Source organism: Microtus oregoni, unplaced genomic scaffold (genome assembly GCF_018167655.1).
Source record: "Microtus oregoni isolate MIOR12 unplaced genomic scaffold, Mior012 000100F_ref0000014, whole genome shotgun sequence".
NCBI lineage: Eukaryota > Metazoa > Chordata > Mammalia > Rodentia > Cricetidae > Microtus > Microtus oregoni.
In genome coordinates, this window is record NW_024544713.1 from 962,122 (window position 1) to 983,188 (window position 21,067).

Here is a 21,067-nt window from a genome sequence, read left to right on the forward strand (position 1 = left end):
GGCTGCGTTCCCGGTGGCCGACTAGCTAACCCCTGAAATGACCTCACAGAGGTATTAATTAAATTGCTGCCTGGCCCATTAGCTCTACCCTCTTATTGGTTAACTCTCACATCTTGATTCAACCCATTTCTAATAATCTGTATGTCACCATGAAGCCATGGCTTACTGAAAAAAGATTCAGCATGTCTGACCTGGCTGCTTCACAGTAGGCGGCTCTTTGCCTATCTTCTTCCTCCCAGAATTCTGTTCTGTCTACTCCACCACCTAAGGGCTGCCCTATCAAAAGGCCCAGGCAGCTTCTTTATTCAACCAATGAAATCAACACAAATGCAGAAGGACCTCCTATACCAAATCTATTTGCATTTTTCTACACATCAACATCCAGTTATACAAGCACCATTTGTTAAAGATGCTTTCTTTTCTTCATAGTACACTTTTGGCTTCTTTGTCAAAAATCAGGTGCTTATAAGTGTATAGATTAATCTGGGTTTTCAGTTCAATTCTAATGATTCATGTATTTTTTATGCCAATACCAAACTGTTTTACTACTATATCTCTATATTAGAGCTTTATGTCAGGGATTGTAATGCCTCCAGAATTTCCTTTTTTGTACAGGATTATCTTGACTATCTTGTTTTTTTTTTCCATGTGAAGTTGAGTATTGTTCTTTTGAGGCCTGTGAAGAATTGTGTTGAGATTTTTATGAGGATTCCATTGATTCTGTGGGTTGTACTTGGTAGGATTGCCATTTTTACTTGGCTTATTCAAGAGCATGGGAAGTCTTTCCATTTTGTGATAAACCTCTTTGATTTCTTTCTTGGAAGACTAAAAGTTCTTGTCATACAGGTCTTTCACTTGTTTGATTGGAGTTACTCCAAGATATCTTTTATTATTTGTGGCTATTGTAAAGGGTGGTGTTTCTCAGCCCATTTACCATTTGTACACAGGAGTGTTACTGATTTTTTGAGTTAATCCAGTATCCTGGAACATTAATGAAGGTGTTTAATAGCTGAAGGAGTTCCCTGGTAGAATATTTGGGGCCACATGTGTATACTATCATATCATCTAAAAATAGTGAAAGCTTAAATTCTTCCTTTACAACTTGTATTCCCCTGATCTCCTTTTGTTTTATTATTGCTCTACCAAAATGAAATAGATGAAATTCATATATATATATATATATATATATATATATATATATATATATGTTATACCAAAATTAAATACATAATTTTAAGTATATATATAATTTATATACATATCTTTAATTTTTGTATATAATATGCAAAAAAACTCATAGAAAATGAACAACTCCCCCATTGAATGACTACTGGGTCAAGACAGGAATTAAGAAATTAAAGACTTCCTAGAATTCAAGGAGATTTATACCCCCAAAATTCCTACCCCCAAAAATTAAACACCCTGTAATAATCCAAACTTATGAGACACTTGAAAGGTGTGCTGAGAGTAAAGTTCATGCACTTAGTGCCTACATGAAGAAATTGCAGAGATCTCATACTCGCAACTTAGCAGCACACCTGAAAGCTTCAGAAAAAAAGAAACAAGGACACCCAAGAGGAATAGATGGCAGGAAATAATCAAAGTGAGGGCTGAAATCAATTATATAGAAACAAAGAGAACAATGCAAAGAATCAATGAAACAATGAGTTTGTTCCTTGAGAATATCACCAAGGTATAAAAATCCTTATATAAAATAACTAAAAGTTAGAAAATATCCTAATTAACTATTAGAGATTAAAAATTATAAATTAAGAAGTGTACATAAAAACAAACACTGAGAAAAGCCAAAGAATCATTAAGACATACTTCAAAAACTTTACTTCATAAAATTGGAAATTCTTAAGAAAGGGACTATTTTTTTATAGATACAACTTAACCAAAATTTAATCAAGTAAAGACAGACAATTTATATAGACCTATAACCCCCAAGGAAATAGAATCAGTCATTAAAATCTCCCAACAAACAAAGCCCAGGGCCAGACAGTGTTAGCTCAGAATTCAAAGAAGAGCTAATATCAGCATGCCTTAAATTATTCCACAAAATAGAAAGAGAATATTGTCAAATTCATTTTATGAGGACACAGTCACCATGAAAACCAAACCATACAATGATTCAACCAAGAAATAAAATTGCAGACCAATTTTCCTCATGATCATTTAAGCAAAAATAATCAATACAATACTGGCAAACTGAATCCAAGAACACATCAAAAAGATTACCCACCATGATCAAGTTCAATTCATGCCAGAGATGCAGGGATGGTTCCATATATGGAATGATGTCAATGTAATTCACCATATAAACAAACTGAAAGAAAAAGAACACATGATCATCTCATTATATAATGAAAAAGACCTTGATAACATCTAACACCGTTCATGATAAATGTCTTGGAGAGATCACAGATATAGGGAGCATACTTAAAAATAGAAAAAGCAATTTACAGCATGCCTATAGCTAAGATCCAATTAAGTGGAGAAAGAAACTCAAAGCAATTCCACTGTAATCAGGAACAAGACAAAGCTGACTACTGTCTCCATATTTATTCAATATAGTACTTGAGGTTTTAGCTAGAACAATAAGACAGCTAAATGAGATTAAATGTATATAAATTAAAAAGAAAGAAGTCACAGTATAGCTATTAACAAGAGATGACAGTATACATAAGCAGCCCCAAAATACTGCCAGTGAATCTGTATAACTAAAAAACATTGTCAGTAAAGTGCTTAGATACAAGATTAATTAAAAAACAATTAGTAGCTTTTCAATATACAAATGGCAAATGGGTTGAGAAAGAAATAAGGGAAGCAATACTCTTCACAATAGAAACAAATAATATAACTATCTTGGGGAAACACTAACTAAGGAAACGAAAACCCTTTATGACAAATTCTTTAAGTCTTTGAAGAAGGAAATTAAAGAAGATATCTGAAGACAGAAAGAGCTCCCATGTTCATGGTTTGGTAGCGCTAACTCTGCTGACTATAGTGAAAATGGTCATCCTACCAACAGCAGGCTATAGCCTCAATGTAATCCCCATTAAAATTATAACAAAATCCTTTATGTACCTTGAAAGAACAATACTCAACTTCATATGTGAAAACAACACCCAGGATTAGTAAAATGATCTTATATAATAAAAGAACTCCTGGAGGTATCCCCATCCCTGATTTCAAGCTATAATGAAGAAATCTACTAATGAAAGGTGTAGGGTATTGTCATGAAAAAGATATGTTGATCAATAGAATCAAATTGAAGATCTAGACATAAACCCATAAATCTAAATCTATGAACACTTCATTTTTTATAAAGAAGCCAGAAATATGCAATGGAAAAAAAATGAAGTTTCAACAATGATACTGGCCTGACTAGATGTTACCTGATGGTTTATTAAAAAAAAAAAAAAATGACATCATGAAATTTGCAGTCAGATGGATGAAACTAGAAAAAAATCATCCCGAGTGAGGTAACCCAGACTCAGAAAGAGAAACACGGCATGTATTCACTCATACCTATATTTTAGCCATAAAGCAAAGGCTAACCAGGCTATAATCCACAGCTCCAGAGAAGCTAGGTAAGAAGGAGACCCTTAAGAGAGTCTTGCATGAGTTCTCAGTAGTCCTCATTGTCCGCTATGTTCAGCGAGTCCGGTTTTATCCTAGGCTTTTTCAGACCCAGGCCAGCTGGCCTTGGTGAGTTCCCGATAGAACATCCCCATTGTCTCAGTGTGTGGGTGCACCGCTCGCGATCCTGAGTTCCTTGCTCGTGGGAGCCTAGGCAGTTTGGATGCTCACCATACTAGACCTGGATGGAGGTGGGTGGTCCTTGGACTTCCCACAGGGCAGGGAACCCTGATTGCTCTTTGGACTGACGAGGGAGGGGGACTTGATTGGGGGAGGGGGAGGGAAATGGGAGGCGATGGCGGGGAAGGGACAGAAATCTTTAATAAATAAATAAACGGGGAAAAAAAGAGAGACATGCACGGATTACCATAGGAAGAGAAAATAGATAAGAGCTCCTAGGTGAATGGGACCATGGTGGTAAAAGAAGGGGAAGAGAACATGAAAGAACAGGGTGGTGGAGTTGGGGGAGGGACAGAGAAGAAGAGCAATAAAAGAGACAACGTGATAAAAAGAGTCATTAGGGGGTTAGGGAGAAAACTGGTGCTAGGGAAATTCCCAGCAATCCACAAGGATGACCCCAGCTAAGACTCCTAGCAATAATGCAGAGGGTACCTGAACTGGCCTTCTCATGTAATCAGTTTGGTGACTACGCTAGTTGTCATAATAGAACTTTCATTCAGTGACTAATGGAATCAGATACAGAGATCCACAGCCAAGCACTGAGCCAAGCTCCTGGAGTGCAGCCAAAGAGAAAGAGAAGGGATATATGAACAAAACAGTGGAGATAGAGACAAGATCATGATGGGGAAACCCACAAAGCAGATGACCAGAGTTAGTCAGAGCTCATGGACTCTGCAATGACAGCTGAGGAGCTTGCATGTGTGACCAAACAAGGCCCTATGAATGTGAATTGACAATTGTGTGACTTGGTTTATTTGTGGGATCCCTGGCAGTGGGACCAGGATTTATCCCTGGTACATAAATTGGCTTTTTGGAGCACATTCCCTATGGTGGGATACATTGCTCAGCCTTGATGCAGTGGGAGGGAGTTGGTCCTTCCTCAACTTGATATACCAGGCTTAGTTGACTCCCCATGAAAGAGGCCTTATCTTTCATGTAGGTGTGGGGGGAAGTTGGGGTGAGGTGGGAGTAGGGGAGGGAAGGGAAACTGTGGTTGGTATATAAAATGAATAAAAACGAAAAATCAAGAAAAAATGACTTCAACATAAAACTAGATACACTGAACCTGATAGAGGAGAAAGTGGGAATGACCTTAAATTCATTGGCACAGGAGATAATTTCAACAGAACAACAATAGCACAGTCAATAAATCCAACTAATTAATAAATGGGACCTCATGAAAATAAAAATCTTCTGTAAGTTAATGGATATTGTCAATAGGAAAAAAAGACAACTGAAAGAATGGAAAAATATTTTAACCAATTCCACATCTGACAGAGGGCTAATATCCAAAATATAGGAAGAGCTTAAGAAACTAGATATCAACAAACTAATCACATTAAAAATGGGGTACAGATCTAAACAGAGAACTCTCAACAGAGGAATCTCAAATGGCCCGAAAACACTTAAAGCAGTGTTCGGAATCCTTAACCATCAGGGAAATGCAAATCAAAACTATTTTGAGATTCCATCTTATACCTGTCAGAATGGCTAAGATGAAAAATACAAGTGCCAGCTCATAGTGTTGGAGATGTAGAGCAAGGAGAACACCTCTCCACTGCTGGTGGGAGTGCAAATTTGTACAGCCAGTTTGGAAAGCAACATAATGGTTTTTCAGAAAATTGGGAATCAAGCTGCCATAAGACCCAGCTGTTTCACTCTTGAGCATATACCCAGAGGATACTTCATCCTATCACAATGACACTTGGTCAACTGTGTTCATTGCAGTTCTATTCATAATAGCCAGGAACTGGAAACAACCTGGCTGTCCCTCAACTGAAGAACGGATTAAGAAAATGTGATACATTTATACAGTGGAGTATTTACTAAGCTGTCAAAAACAATGCCTTCATGAAATTTGGCAGGCAAAGGAAGGGAACTTGAATACAATCATCCCAAGTGAGGTAAGCCAGATCCAGAAAGGCAAGCATGGTATGTACTCACTTACATATAAGTGGATATTAGCTGTAAAGCAATGGATAATAATGCTATGTTACACAGATCCAGAGAGGCTAGGTAATAAATGGTCTTAAACAGGGATGGAAGGAAGTCCCTGGGAAGGGGAAATACAATATATTTCTTTATTGGTGGACTGGAGGCAGGTGAGATTGTGAACAATAAACATCAATTGGGGAGGGATTAAATACTTGGAGAATGACTAGTATTGAGGTGCATTTCTGGGCCAGGTGAAAACCTAGCATAAGGGAAATTCCATGGAATCTTAGAGCAGCCCTAGGAAAACCTCCTAGTAATGGGGACACAGAGGCCCCTGAAGGCCTCAAGAGGAGAGATTTTGATACCAACCCAGCCACAAAATCTTTATCCTACAGCTTGTCTTATACGGAGAGCATTCTGGGACAGGAGCCTAGCAGAACCTCATCAAAGAGACCAGACTTCATCCAGGAACTTACAGGAGCAGATGCACTGTCTCATAGCCAAACATTAGACAGAACTCCAAGAGTCACGTGGAGGAGGGAGACAAATGAATCAAAGGAAACAGAGGAGTCAGGGACACAATGAAAACAGAGCCTACAGAATCATTTGACTGTACTCATGGGGGCTCTCAGAGATTAGGGAGTCTGTAGAAATCTGACCTAGATCTGTGGTTGCTTTCTTTTTATCTTTTGGGTCCTGTCACCCAACTCCCAAATGAATACAAGGAGACTTATTGACATGTTCTTATGAACGCTCGGCCTTATCTTGGCTTGCTTCTAGCCAACTTTTCTAACTTAATTACTCTGTTTCTCTTTAACTACCTTTTGCCTCTGGGATTTTTACCTTTCTTTATTCTATACATCTTTTTTTTTATGTCTTCTTACTCCACATCTGACTGAGTGGTTAGGTGGCTGGACTCTGGATCTTCCTCTCCTCCTTTTCTCATTCTTCTCTCCTCACTCTCTTCCCTTAGGTTTCTCCTCCTATTAATTCTCTTTGACTGACAGCTGCACTTATTTCTCTCTCTTACCTGGCTATTGGCTGTTCAGCTCTTTATTAGACTGATTAGGTGTTTTAGGCAGGCAGAGTAACGCACATTTATAGAGTTAAACAAATGCAACATAAAAGAATGCAACACATTTTTTGCATCACTAAATAAATATTCCATAGCATAAATGAATGTAACACATTTTAAACTAATAGTCTATGATAGTCCTCTGCATATATGTTATGGCTAAGTGGCTCGGTGTTCTTGTGGGATTCTCAACAGTGGAAGCAAGTGAAGTTGCTGACTCTTTTGCCTCCCTTTGGGACCCTTTTACTTCTACTGAGTTGTCTTATACACATAAGATATAGGAGTATATACCTGATCTTATCGTAGCTTGTTATGCCATGTTTGGTTGATGTCCCTTGGAGGCCTGATCTTTTCTGGGGGTGATGGAGGGAGTTTGGTATTAGGTGAAAGGAGAGATGGTGGGAGAGACTATGAGTAGTTACAGGAGGGAAAGTGCAGCCAGAAGACCCTGAGCTGGAACTGACACGAAAGCTTTATCCCTAAGGACTCTCTTTTATGGTAGCAAAAGTGACATGCAAGATTCAAAGGAGAGAAGCAACCAGCAGTCCTACCCAGCTATGATGCCTAAGAACCACAACAAAAACAAGCATGACAAGATAACCCTAAAGTTACAGGCATGATATGTACATCTTGGCAATAACCAATAGCTTTCTAATTATACTTAAGGCCTTATCAACAAGTGGAGACTGTGTCTGTTATTGGAAATCTAGCCAGCTACTCAGAACTAGCAAAGCCATGGAACTTGGAGAAAATGTATGACTACCACTTTACTAAAGCAGTGTATTCCCTACTCCATTGTAACTATATGTTCTCATATCCACAGATAAGTGTAGTCCTCACCACTCAACAGGTAAACTTTGCATAAGAAGGAAATCATTGCGTAAAACCACTACCAATTTTAATGCAGAGATCTAGGGCCCAGTTCCAATGGATATATCTATGGAACAGCTCCCACCCCTACAATCCAGGGAAGATTATAGAAGAGGCAAGACTGTAAGAGAGAGAAAATCAGGAACTATGCTAGGAGAATTGCATTTCCTAGGAATGGCAGAAGCTACACCCATAAAATTCTCCCAACATGACTGCCTTAGTATGTGTTGAACAAGGACAACAACAATATACATGCTAATGTAGACTTGGGAAAGCACAAGAGATCTCAATCCTAGAGGAAAAACTAGAGGGAATTAAGACATTCTGAGAGTAGGAGAAATAGTTTTCCCTAGGAAAGAGCACATCAATTGGTTAGCCAATATCAAATGCTCAGCCCTGAAAAAATACACAAAAATAACATTATATAGATAGTAAATTTATTTCTATATTTAGGAATGTATATATACATTTACACATCCATATGGCCTGAGTTTGGAGATGAGAAAATAAAAGGGAAAATAGTATAATTATAATTTCAAAAATCAGAAGAAATAAAATATTTGCAAACCAAATTCAAAAATACATCAAAAAGATTTTTCACTGTGATCAAGTTTTTTTTTATGTAATAGAAAACACTTGTCCCTACAAGTATTCTATTTCTTTTCATTTACTTTAATTAATCAATAGTTCTGTTCTTTTCATCCTATTAGATTTAAATTTACATATGAAGGTTAATTATATTTGTTTATGGTACATTTAAATTTACATTTTCTATAAAAATTTAAAACGAAATAGCTTCATTTATTTCCTAGCACTTTCATTATATAATTATGGAAGACTTATACTTCACTGTTATTACTGAAGCTTAGTATTGTTTTTTTTTTTTTCTGGCATTGGTGTCAATCATTATTTCTTACATTCAAGTTTTCTTTATGGTTTGATTTTTATACTTAATTAATTCTTTACTCCCTGGGAACTCACATTTCTGTAGTGATGAGGCGAGCAGGTCTGCTTTTCGACCTGCCCGGCTCCCGAACGGCTAGCTTAGCTCCAGAAATAATAACACGGAAACTGTATTCTTTTAAACACTGCCTGGCCCATTATTTCTAGCTTGTTATGGTCTAACTCTCAAATATTGATTAACCCATTTCTAATAATCCGTGTAGCAGCATGAGGTAGTGACTTACCTGGAAAGATTCAGCATGTCTGACCTGGCGGCTGGTTCCATGGCATCTGCCTCACTTCCCTTCTTTCCAGCATCCTGATCTGTCTACTCCACCCACCTAATTTTCTGCCCTATCAAAAGGCCAAGGCAGTCTCTTTATTAACCAATGAAAGTAACACATAGACAGAAGGCCCACCTACATCCGTGTCCTTATTTGAAAACTTTATTCTGTCCTTGTCCTTTAGTATTAATATTCTTAGTCCCAGAATCAATGAAATATGTCATGTCAATGCATTCTGGCATCCAGTGTTCCTTGTGGAATTTTACATGCCAGATTACTTTTCTTTCATTTTTTATAAAATATGTTTTTTTTTTATTTTTTAAACCTAGAGACTCACTTTTTTATTATATATCCAAAATTCCTGAAGATTTAGATGCAGATTTTCTATACCATGATTCTTATTCTACTATATTATTTTGTCATTAGTCTATACGGTATAGGAAAAGAAATACTGAGAAAAATATCCATTGATAAAAATACCATAAAACAGAAAATTCAGACATTTATAGCTTAAAACCTACGCTGGATAAGGTATCTGATTATGGCTGAGGAAACAAAAAGAATACAACTATTCTATCGCTCCATCAGCTCCTCTTCAAGTACTGAGAATCCACTTGACGAATTCCCATCAAACTTCTAACTTTAGACCCATGAACTTTGTCTACTGTAAGATAGGACATTTTGCTGTTGGCTGCAATAATGTTAGCCACTCGCACAGCTACAGAATCTGGAAGACTGAAAAACTGGAAATCTGGAGTCTCAAGTCTGGTACTGGGGTGTTATTTAGATTATCTGTCTTCAGAGGAGCATTATCATCATAAGTGATCTAACTTCATTTAAAAATGTACATATATGACTGTGTATGCATACACATATATATATAGTTACATATCACATGTAATTTTACGTGAATATTAAATATTATCTATTGATATATGTGATATATAAAGAAAGAAAAGAGAGCCCTGAATTTAAGAGGAACATGAGAGGGCTTGTAGAGTGAATAGGGGTCGTCTTAGTATTATATTGCTCTGTAGAGACAACAAACAAGGAAAATCTTATAAAAGAAAGAATTTAATTAGTGGCTTACTTATAGCTTCTGAGGGTTAGTACATTATCATCATGGCAGTAAGTAGGCAGGAGTAGTGCTAGAGCAGTAGCTGAGAGCTTTGTATCCTGATCTGCAGGCAGAAGGCAGAGCGAGAGCAAGAAGAAGATCATGTGAGTAAAGGGAGCTGGCATGGGCTTTTGAAACCACACAAGTAACACATCTCCTCCAACAAGATACAGCAACTCCGACAGGACCACACCTACTAATCCTGCCAAATAGTCCATTAACTGGTAACTAAACATGCAATATATGAGCATATGGAGGAATTTCTCATCCAAACCTTTATAGAGAGGCGAATGCTGTAATTTTGTTTAATTAAAAATGAAGCAAATTAAAAGACACTACCCAGAGTAAGTAACAGGTTTTAGGAGAGAACCAATTATTGTTACTTTACTAGATCACCATAATTCCTAACTGTATTCTAAAACATATCCTTATATACACAGATAAGTGTAGATCTCACCCCACCTCAAAGAAACTTCATAAAAAATATATACAACTACAGAAAGCCATAACAGGTCATAATACAGAGATCAATCTATTTTGTTGATGCCTGACCCAATGAACAGATATGGAACACAAATTATGTACCTGTAGCTCAGGGAACATTAAGGAAGCAGGAACACAAAGATTATAAGAACCAAAGAACAAGAAATTCTGATGTGAGATTGCATTTCCTAGAAATAACAGGGAAGTTTCATCCAGGAAACCTCAACCATCTGGCTGCCTAAAGAAGACCTGAATAATGATTATATCAGGTATAATAAAGAGAAAGAGGGAATCTCAAAGGGACCCAAACCTAGTGAAAAATTATAGTAAAATAATGACTGCAAAGCAATGATTCAACTCATCTTTCATGGTGAACCTGAGTTTAATTAGGACTACTTCAGCAACATGGATAAGTGGTTATTTACATGATCATGAGCAACTTATAAATGGTTGCACCACTCAAGCAAATACCTCTACCTCTGTTTCTCTAAAAAATTATCAATTGTCTATAAGTAAATGAAAAATTGAAGAAAATTTCCTAAATGTAGAAATAGAAATCTCATACAAAACAAGAGGTACACAAAATAGCAAAAGGACTGGAAAAGAAACAACCTACATTGTATTACAGTTAATCACTGAAATTACAAAACAAAGAAGGTATAATAAAAGCTACAAGAGAGAAGGGTAAAGTCAAATGGAAAGGCTGGTATATTTGAATAACAATTGGCTTTTCAACTATAATTTCAAAGTATTAAAAGAAAGATGCGTTTGAATTGGCGTAATTCAAGTTCTGAAGGACAAAACTGCTAACCTAGTCTAATAAACTTACCCAAACTATGTGTCTTAAGTGAATTGTAAAACAAAAACATTCCACAACAAAAGAAGGTTAAAAGAATTCTTTACTCTGAAGAGAATGACAGAAAAACTCAGTGGCTAATGGAGGAAAACATAAATGATGCTTAGATACTTGTTATAGAAAAGAGGACCTAAGAGTCTCCAAACACTAGAAAATCAATATAAGAAGCAATATACACTTGAATAATAACTCTGAATATTCTCTCATAAAAAGACACAAACTAGCATATTGAATATAAAAACAGAATCTCTCATTTTACTGCCTCCAAGAATGATATTTCTGCATAATAATAAATTATCTTCGGGTAATGCTATCTAAGCAGGTGAATGACCTGTTTGACATGAACTTTAAGTCTTTAAAGAAAGAAATTAGGGCTATTGCGAAGAGTGTTGTTTCCCTGATTTCTTTTTAGCTAGTTCATTCTTTGTATATAGGGAGGATACTGATTGGGGGGGGGGGGAATATTGTATCCAGCCACACTACGAAGGTGTTTTTCAGCTTTGAGTGTTCCCTGGTAGAATTTTTGGGGTCACTTGAGTATACTATCATATTATAAACAAATAGTGATACATTGACTTCTTCCTTTCTAATTCATATTCCCCATCTCATTTTTCTGTCTACTCTAGCTAGAACTGCAAATGCTATATTGAATAGACATGGAGAGAGTGGACAACCTTATCTTGTTTCTGATTTTAGTGGAATCGCTTTGAGTTTCTCTCTATTTAATTTGATGCTGGCTGTTGCTTTTCTATATATTGCTTTCATTATGTTTAAGTATGTTCTTTGTATTCCTGATCTTTCTAAGACCTTTATTATGAAGGGTATTGGATTTTGTTAAAAGATTTTTCAGCATCTAATGAGATGATCATGTTTTTTTTTGTTTGTTTGTTTATATGGTAGATTATACTTACAGATTTTCTTACATAGAACCATCCCTGTATCTCTGGGATTAACCTTATTTGATTATGGCAGATGATCATTTTTGTGTGTGTTTTGACTTTGTTTGCAAGTATTTTATTATTTTTACAACAGTGTTCATGAGAGAAATTGGTTTGTATTCTCTTTATATTGAGTCTTCCTGTGGTTTGCGTATCAGGGTAACTGGAGTCTCATGAAAAGAATTTTGTAACGGTTCTTCAATTTCTATTGTGTGGAAGAATTTGAGGAGTATTTTTTTTTTTCGAGACAGGGTTTCTCTGTGGCTTTGGAGCCTCTCCTGGAACTAGCTCTGTAGACCAGGCTGGTCTGGAACTCACAGAGATCCGCCTACCTCTGCCTCCCGAGTGCTGGGATTAAAGGCGTGCGCCACCACCGCCCGGCGAGGAGTATTGTTATTAGTTCTTTGGCAATCTGATAGAACTCTGCACTGAAACCATCTGGCCCTGGGATTTTATTTATTTATTTATTGGTTTGAAGACTTTATTTTATTTTATTTTACTTGGTTTTTTGAGATAGGATTTCTCTGTGGCTTTGGAGCCTGTCCTGGAACTAGCTCTTGTAGTCCAGGCTGGCCTTGAACTCACAGAGATCTGCCTGCCTCTGACTCGCCAATGCTGGGATTAAAAGCCTGCACCACCACTGCCTGGCTGGTTTGAAGACTTTTAGTGACTGCTTCTATTTTCTTAGGGATTATAAGTATCTTGAAATTGTTTATCTGGTCTTGATGTAATTTTTGTATATGATACCTATCAAGAACTTTTTTCCATTTCTTTTAGATATTCCATTTTTGTTGAGTTCAGGTTAAAAAAAGTATGACCTAATTAGTCTCTGGATTTCCTCTGTGTTTGTTGCTATGACCCACTTTTTCTTTCTGGTTTTGTTTATTTGGATATTCTTTCTGTGTCTTTTAGTTAGTTTCGATAATGGTTTGTCTATCTTGTTAATTTTCTCAAAGAACCAACTCCACTTTATTGATTCCTTACAATGTTCTCTTTGATTTCTACCCTTAGCTTGGTTATTTTCTGTCATTTACTCCTCTTGGGTATGTTTGCTTCTTTTTGACTAGAGTTTTTAAGTGTACTGTTGAGTCACTAGTGTGAAATTTCTCCAAATTCTTTATATAGGTACTTAGTGCTATGAACTTTGCTTTTAGCACTGCTTTCAGTGTCTCATAAGTTTGGATCTGTTGTGGATTCATTTTCATTGAATTAAACTGAAGACTCATTCTACAGGAGGGAAATCATGTGTGGTACTAGAAATCCAGCAAGTTTCCAGAAGCAAGTGAAAAAAGAATCTATTATCACTGTTTGGTTTAATCTTAAGAAAAGCCACTCCTCTGGCACAAATAACTCCAATTAGGCCAGACTAGACCAAATAAAAATGCCTGTGTTTAATAAATGCAGTACTCTCAGGTAGACTGAGACAGCATGGTGGGGAGAGGAGCAAAGGCAAACTCCAGGGAGACAGAATCTCAAGATTCTGTCCTCTGCCCTTGAAAATGCCCTGAAACAAAAGTTTAAAATAAACCAAAACAAAGCAAAATAAAACAAACTGAAAAACAAAACCCAAAACAAGGAAACAATAACTAAAACAAAAAAGTTAAACAAAGCTCAGCATAGAAGCCTTAGTGTGGCCCAGTGAGTCATACAGTATGCCTTTAGTTCAGATATCTATCTTTACTTGTAAGTGTTCATTGCAATGAGTCATTGATCTGGTTTGAGGCTTCTGATTCCTGCTACACTCTACACTATGGATGCTGGACCATTGCTGGGACTCTTCTTGGAGAAATAAGGAAACTAGCAGGCATTATGACTCAAGTGCTCAAACGGACTTAACAGATATTGAGAGAACATTTCACACAGAATAAAAGAATATGCCTTATTTTTACTTGCTCACAAAGCAAGTATCAATAGAAACAAAACTATATAATAACTTACTTTATCTCATCAGATTATCATGGATTAAATTTGGAGTTCAATCAGAACAGAAACTACAGAAAGCCTATAAACTCGTGGAAATTGAACAACTGTCAACTGAATTGACACTGAGTCAAGGAAGTAATAAAGAAATTGAAGATGCTAGACCATTGTACTTTTTTTTTTGTTCTTTGTTTTTATTTTTAGAACCAAGAAAGCTAGACTGCAGGAAAGAGGCATTCAGGTCAGAGCCAGCTTGAGTCATCTGGGTCTTATGTTCTAATTATGTGGCATCTGCAGTGATAGGGTCCTGAACCAAGTATTATCCTTATATCAAAAGTAGATAAGGATTTAACATAAAATAGAAGAAGTATAGGCCAATCTTCCTAATGATGAAGGGTGTAAAATTCTCAATAAATATTTGCAAACCAAATTCAAGCAGATCAAAAATATTATGAAGTAGGCTTAATTTAAGAGATGCAGAGATGGATCCATATATGCAAATCAGTAAATATAATTCACTATTTAAATGGACTCAGGCCAGAAACCATAAGCTGTGTCAATGGAGAAAAGGTCTTTGGCAGATTTCTACATAACTTCACATTAAAAGCAATGGAGAGAATAGCTATGAAAGGAACATATCTCAACAAAATAAAGAATATATATGACAGACCTATAGTCACCATTCCACTATGATCTGAAATAATAGTGTATAGTATACAATATCAATACCACACTTGAAATCTTAGCTAAAACTCTACACAAGAGAATAAAATTTAAAAAATGCAATAGAAATGAAAAAGTCAAAATATCCCTGTTTTCAGGTTATAGAGTTCTTTATAATGGAGATCCCAAAATCTAAATTAAAAAGTCCTAAAGCTGGTAAACACTTTCAATGAAGTGGCAAGACAAAATTAACATACCAAAACCTGGTAGCCAATTTGCATATCAAAGAGAAAGAAACTGGGGGAATCAATACTTTTCATGGTAGTTTAAAGGGTTCATTGGAATAAACTTAGTCAAGTAGGTGAAATTCCTATGTAATGAAATGTTTCAAATACTGAAGAAAGTAACAGAAGAAGACATCAGAAAATAGAGAAATACCCAAGATCCTGGATTGGTAGGATTAATTTTTTAAATGACTGTCCTAATAAAATAGTCTACAGATTTGATGTAATCCCTACTATAATTTCAACATACTATACCTCATAAATTGAAAACTAATCATCTTAAAATTCACATTGATGACCAAAACAATTCTAAATAATATAAGCTTTTGGAGGTATCACTATTCCTGATTTTGAAGTTTAGTAGTTGTAAAAACAGTATGTGTTGGTACAGAAGTAGACACATTGATCAGTGGAATAGGACTGAAGATCTAAATAAAAGTATATTCACCTATAGTCCCTTGAAGTTAAAAATGAAACCTAAAACACATAGTGAAGGAAAGACATCTTCAACAAATGACGCAGGCCAAACTGAATATCTGCATGTTAAGAATAAGACTTGATCTTTGTCTCTCACAGTATACAAACATCAATTATAAATAGATCAAGGAACTCAAGGTTAGAAATGAAATTCTAAAACTTCTAGAAGAGAAAATAGTGAGTGTACTTCAGCAAACAGGCTCAGTAAGGACTTTCTGAAAAGGATCCTGACCACAAATTAAAAAAGGACCAACAATTAACCAATGAGACCTTATTAACAGACATTTGTACTGTAAAGGATACTTTACAGTATAGACATAGTACAGTAAAAGCAATTGACTGTAGACTCAGGCTACAGAGTGGAAAAATATTTGAGAAATATATACCATAAGGAATAATGCATTTTCAAGAAACCAGAGACTGTCAACCTGAAAGATCAGTACCACATGTAGGATAGTCTCCATTTAGTTCTTGGCTAGAGGGATAGAGAAACCCTTTTCAAAACAATACAAGGCATTACCATTTCTTGCTGTTGCCCACCAGTGCCTGGAGGTCATACCCTATAGTTAAAGAAACCACATGCTCTGATAACACTGTATGGAACAATCAAACTGGTACTGTCTTGGAAGCTTGCTTTCTTTTGACTAGCTTTCATAGTACTTTAGCTATGCTAAAGTCAAGAACAGTCTAACCCTCCTGTGAAACTTTTGATCTACAGTAATGTCTGGCCTGGAAAAATATGTCCATGACTGTAATAGTGGCATAAAAATTATGAGAATTATAACCTCTTTTCTGGCTTAAATAAAGGTTTCTTTGTTAATAAGAAACATATGGCTGATATTTATAAAAAAAATGGCCAAAGGACCCATGGCTTGGGAATTCTTTTGCCATGTAGAAGAGCATCCTACAATTATTTTGCTTACTTAGACATACTATTAAACTGCTGTCTAAATATCCCTTTACCCATAAATTAATGTCACTCTCAGTTTAAATCAAAGTATTTTTTTTCTTTTTTTTGCAGTAGATGGCAATTAATACAAATCCAGCTAGCCAGAATGAAGAGAAAACATATCTGTCTTCATTCATAAATATCACACCTTCTTCCAAAGCTTTACCATGAAAGTGGAATTTGAAGGATTCTAAGAGATACAGTTATGGAAAGACTGATGCAAAATGATATCTTCTGGTCATAAAAGAACCATTGGACTCATGATCTAGCAAATATGTTGGCATGCAAAAGGCATGAACAAGATCAATCTAGTCAAATATTCATCGTGGATGGAGAAGGGGCTAAGGAGGCCCATATTTATTGAAGTTATCACCCTCCTGATAGGTTGACCATGCTCCGGTGGATGGCTCCACATCCATGAATGTAAGAGCAGGACTAAGTGGGCTCAGTGGGTTATTGCAAAAAGAAAGACAGGAGAGGGGGGAGACTTGGAGACATGACTCAGTGGTTCAACTCTCTTTCAGAAGGCCTGGGTTTAGTTTCTAGCACCCACATGGTGTCCCTCAACAATCTGTTACTTCAGTACTGAGGAAATTGATTCTCTGTCCTGGCATCTATGGCCAGTATAAGCAAGTGGTTCATTGATATGTAAGTTGGCAAAAATATTAATACACATAAAATATTAATAAATGAATAAAATAAAACAAAATAAAAGTTTCATAGGGTACAGTATTCAAGAAGAGGTGGAAGAAGTCCAGAGTTTCACTGTGAGGGCAGAGACAGAGGGCAAAAAGCAGAGATGTAAAATTCAGAGGCAGCAGAGCGGGAGCAGCGGTGTTGATAGAAGGCTGCTGTGGGAGAGAGAAGTATGAGAGATGAAGAAGAGGCATGAGGAAGTATGAGAGAGAAGTATGAGAGATGTAGAAGAGGCATGAAGGAAGTATGAGAGAATGGATAAGTGAGAGTGAGTGAGCAAAGAATGAATGAATGATGCAAAAGAAGTCTATATGAGAGTGAATGAGTGTGAGTGAGTGGGTGTGGGAGTGCTGTGTTTGTAAAGAGAAATATGTAAAGAGATGCTGTAACTAGATATAGATATATGTAACTGGGCAGGAGAGAGATGTATGTTAAGAGAAAGACATTATTTAAGTTGAAGTAAAGAAAAGATTACCATCAGGAAAGTGTGTGCTAATTCCTTTTTTCTTAGATTATCAGCAGAAAATGTGTGCTTGTTTATTTTCTCCTCTGACAGTAAAGTCTTAGCAACCCTCAGATAAGAATTTTTCCTAGGTCCAGCTACTTTGAGGCTTTCTTTTTATTACCCCGGAGCAGATCTCAGGAGCTGGCCTCCCACGGTTCATGATAAGAAAGAAAGCTAAACAAAAACTGTAAGATTGGCAATAAGCTGGGCATTGGACCTGACCTGGAGTGTTGTCAATATACTCAGTGACACTGTGCTGGAAGAAACCTTATTTTCTCTTTCCCCGTAGGAGGCAATTGCAAATAGCTTCTTGGTAAAAGGTAGAACTTGGTGTCTACTTTTCCTTATCTGTGTTAGGATTTTGAACTTGGTCGTGTCTTATGTATACTGCCACAGTCTCTAAGAGTTCATATACGCACCAGTCCTGCTGTGACTGGATGATGATGATGTCTTGGAGTTATCCTCTACATCTGGCTTTTAAAAGCTTTCTGTCTCTTCTTCTTCATAGGCCCTTGAGCCTTTAAGGGATGGGTTTAATAAAGGCATCTTAATCATAGCTGAATGCTCCTAAGTTTCTCACTCTCTGCACATTGTCCAGTTGTCTGGCCATTGTTTCCTTTTCTTCCTCTCCCCCAGTTCCTCCCCACCAACCGCTCTGTTCTCTCCATTCTCTCCCCCTCTTTTTATATTCAGAAAAGGGCAGGCCTTCCACGGATATCAACAAAATATGACATATCAAGTTGCAATGAGACTAAGAATGTCCCCTTGTATTAACCCAGTATGAGGAATAGGGTCCCAAAATCCAGTAAGCAACAAAGACAGCTCCTGCTTCCACTGTTAGGAGTCCCACAGTAGACCAAGCTACATACCTGTAACATATACTCAGAAAGCCTAGGTCAGTTCCATGTAGGCTTCCTGGTTGTTGGTTCAGTTTCTGTGAGCCCTTATGAGCCCAGGTTACTTGATCCTGTGAGTCTTGTTGTGGTCTCCTTAACTGCTCTGGCTCCTATAATCCCTTTTTTTCAGATTGCAGGATTCCTGGAACTGAGCCTAAAGTGTGCTTGTGGGTCTGTATCTGTTATAATTAGTTACTGGATAAAGCTGCTCTGATTATAACTGGGCTAGGTACCGATCTGGTCACAACCATCCTAAAATCTACAGACCAAAAGAGACTAGGTAACAAGGAATATTCATAGGAGGATGCCCGGACATCCCAGGGAAGGAAAAATAGAAGAGATTTCGTGAGTGGACTGAAGGCAGATGGGGATGGGTTTGGGGAAGGGGAGAGTACTGAAAAAAAAAAAAAAAAAACTAATGGGCAGTGGTGTATTTGGGGGACAAGTAAAAACCTGGTTCAAGGGATTCTTCCAGGGATCTACAAGGATGACTCCAGCTAAGACTCCTAGCAATAGAAATGTAGCAAAAACTGGCCATCTCCTGTGATCAGTTAGTTGTCTTTTCTATTTATAAATTTCTGTTATCTTATATTCTATTGAAAGATAAACTTTCTTTGCTTTTTCTTTATTTTTTCCTTTTAAGTGGTCTACTTTTGTTTTGTAGGAGTGATTACTTCCTAACATCTTTGAGAATACTAGACATACTTGAAAACATAAGATGTTGCCCTGGAACTCATTATATAGACCAGGTGGCTTCAAACTCATAGAGATCTACCTCCCTCTGCCCCTAAGTGCTGGGATTAAAGGTGCTGCCACTATGGCTGGCTTTTATAGCATGTTATTCTATATGATCATCCTGTGTCTGCTTAGAGCAAGTGGATACCCAGCTTTCTCTGCAGTTCAATAGTATTGCTTACTTAACATTTCTCCCAAGTAATAGTAACCGAGTTCTCTAAAGATTCAGTGTGTTGGAGTGGATGTATGTCCAATGATCAACTTCATTTTAATGAGTTTGGGAAACAGAAGAGATATTTATGCACTTTCAACTTAGACCTATGTGTTTCTTTCAGTAATTCCTAAGAAAGAGTTACTGCAATGACAGTGAAAAACGTTTTTTAAAAAGTGATTTTGCTTTTATTTCCTTCACATTAAGCCAATCATGAAATTTCACAGTAATTTCTGAGGTAGGGCAGAAGGAAAGTGTATTAAGAATGAACAAGGCCATGGCCTGGTTGGCCCGAGAAGGTGCAAGCTGGGGAGGCCTCACTGGGGAAGCTGGAGGAGCATCGACTGCCCCGCTGGCAGGTAGGTGATGTTCCGAGAGCAGGAGAGCTGGTAAGCAATGTTCCTCAGCTGCTTCCAGCTTCCGCAGCTCAATCAGGCCATCACCTGCCATGGCCAGTGAATTAATGATCAGCTCTGCTGCCTTGGAGTCACCCTCAGCAAAGATGATGGCTGCCTTTGTCTGCTGCCCAGCCTTTTCCACACAAATCTGGCCCCCTCTGCTTTCTGCTGAACCACCCGTTTGGCTTCCACTGCTTCTGTGAACTCCTTCCCGAAGGTCAGCTATGTCAAGGACACGTCATCCAGGATGAGCCCAAACGTTGGTGCTCTCTCTGTGAGGTCATCACTCACCTGCCTGGAGACCAGCTCTCGCTGCCTGATCAATTCTCCAGCTTCAAAGCGAGCCGCTACTGACCGACTTTAGGATCTCTCTGGTGTGATGGAAGGCAGCACTGCTCATCATAATCCTAGTCGATTCTGGTGTAGATATGAGGAAGCTGGCTGGCCACCGGCTGGAAGAGGATGGGTAGTGTGATGACATTCTGTAAATCTTTGCTACCAGTGATGACTGGTACATTTTGTGGTTGCCAGTGGCGGTCAAAGATGAGAAAATGAGTCCCTCCCCCTACCACACTGTCCTGTACTCCACAGAATCCATCAAAGATTACAGCTCTGTGCCCAGCATCCACATTATATAAGACAGAGTTCATCACGCCTCCTGCAACTGCTAAGGTTAGGCCGAACTTTACAATGGACTCAAACTCTTTGGCAGCCATGATTCCTTCTGTTGCAACCAATCACACCGGCTTTCACTCGGACCTCCACAAGAATTTCCCAGCCTCGACTACTGCCCAAAGTACGTTTTCAAACTAAAATATAATTGCATTTCCTTGCTTCCTTTTCCTCTCTCCAACTTTTTCCATGTGTTCCTCCTACAACCATGCCTACGATCCCCTCACTCCCTCTCAAATTTGTCCTATTTTCTTTAATTATTATTACATATATACATAAATATGCCTAAATATACCAATGTAACTAGATGAATCAATTTAGTGTTGCTGGTATGTA

The 21,067-nt window shown here is 37.4% G+C and overlaps 1 pseudogene; it reads right to left on the reverse strand.

Moving 5' to 3' along the window:
• Nucleotides 1-19,978: 19,978 nt before the first annotated feature.
• LOC121443144 lies at nt 19,979-20,775 on the reverse strand (annotated as a pseudogene).
• Nucleotides 20,776-21,067: the final 292 nt, after the last annotated feature.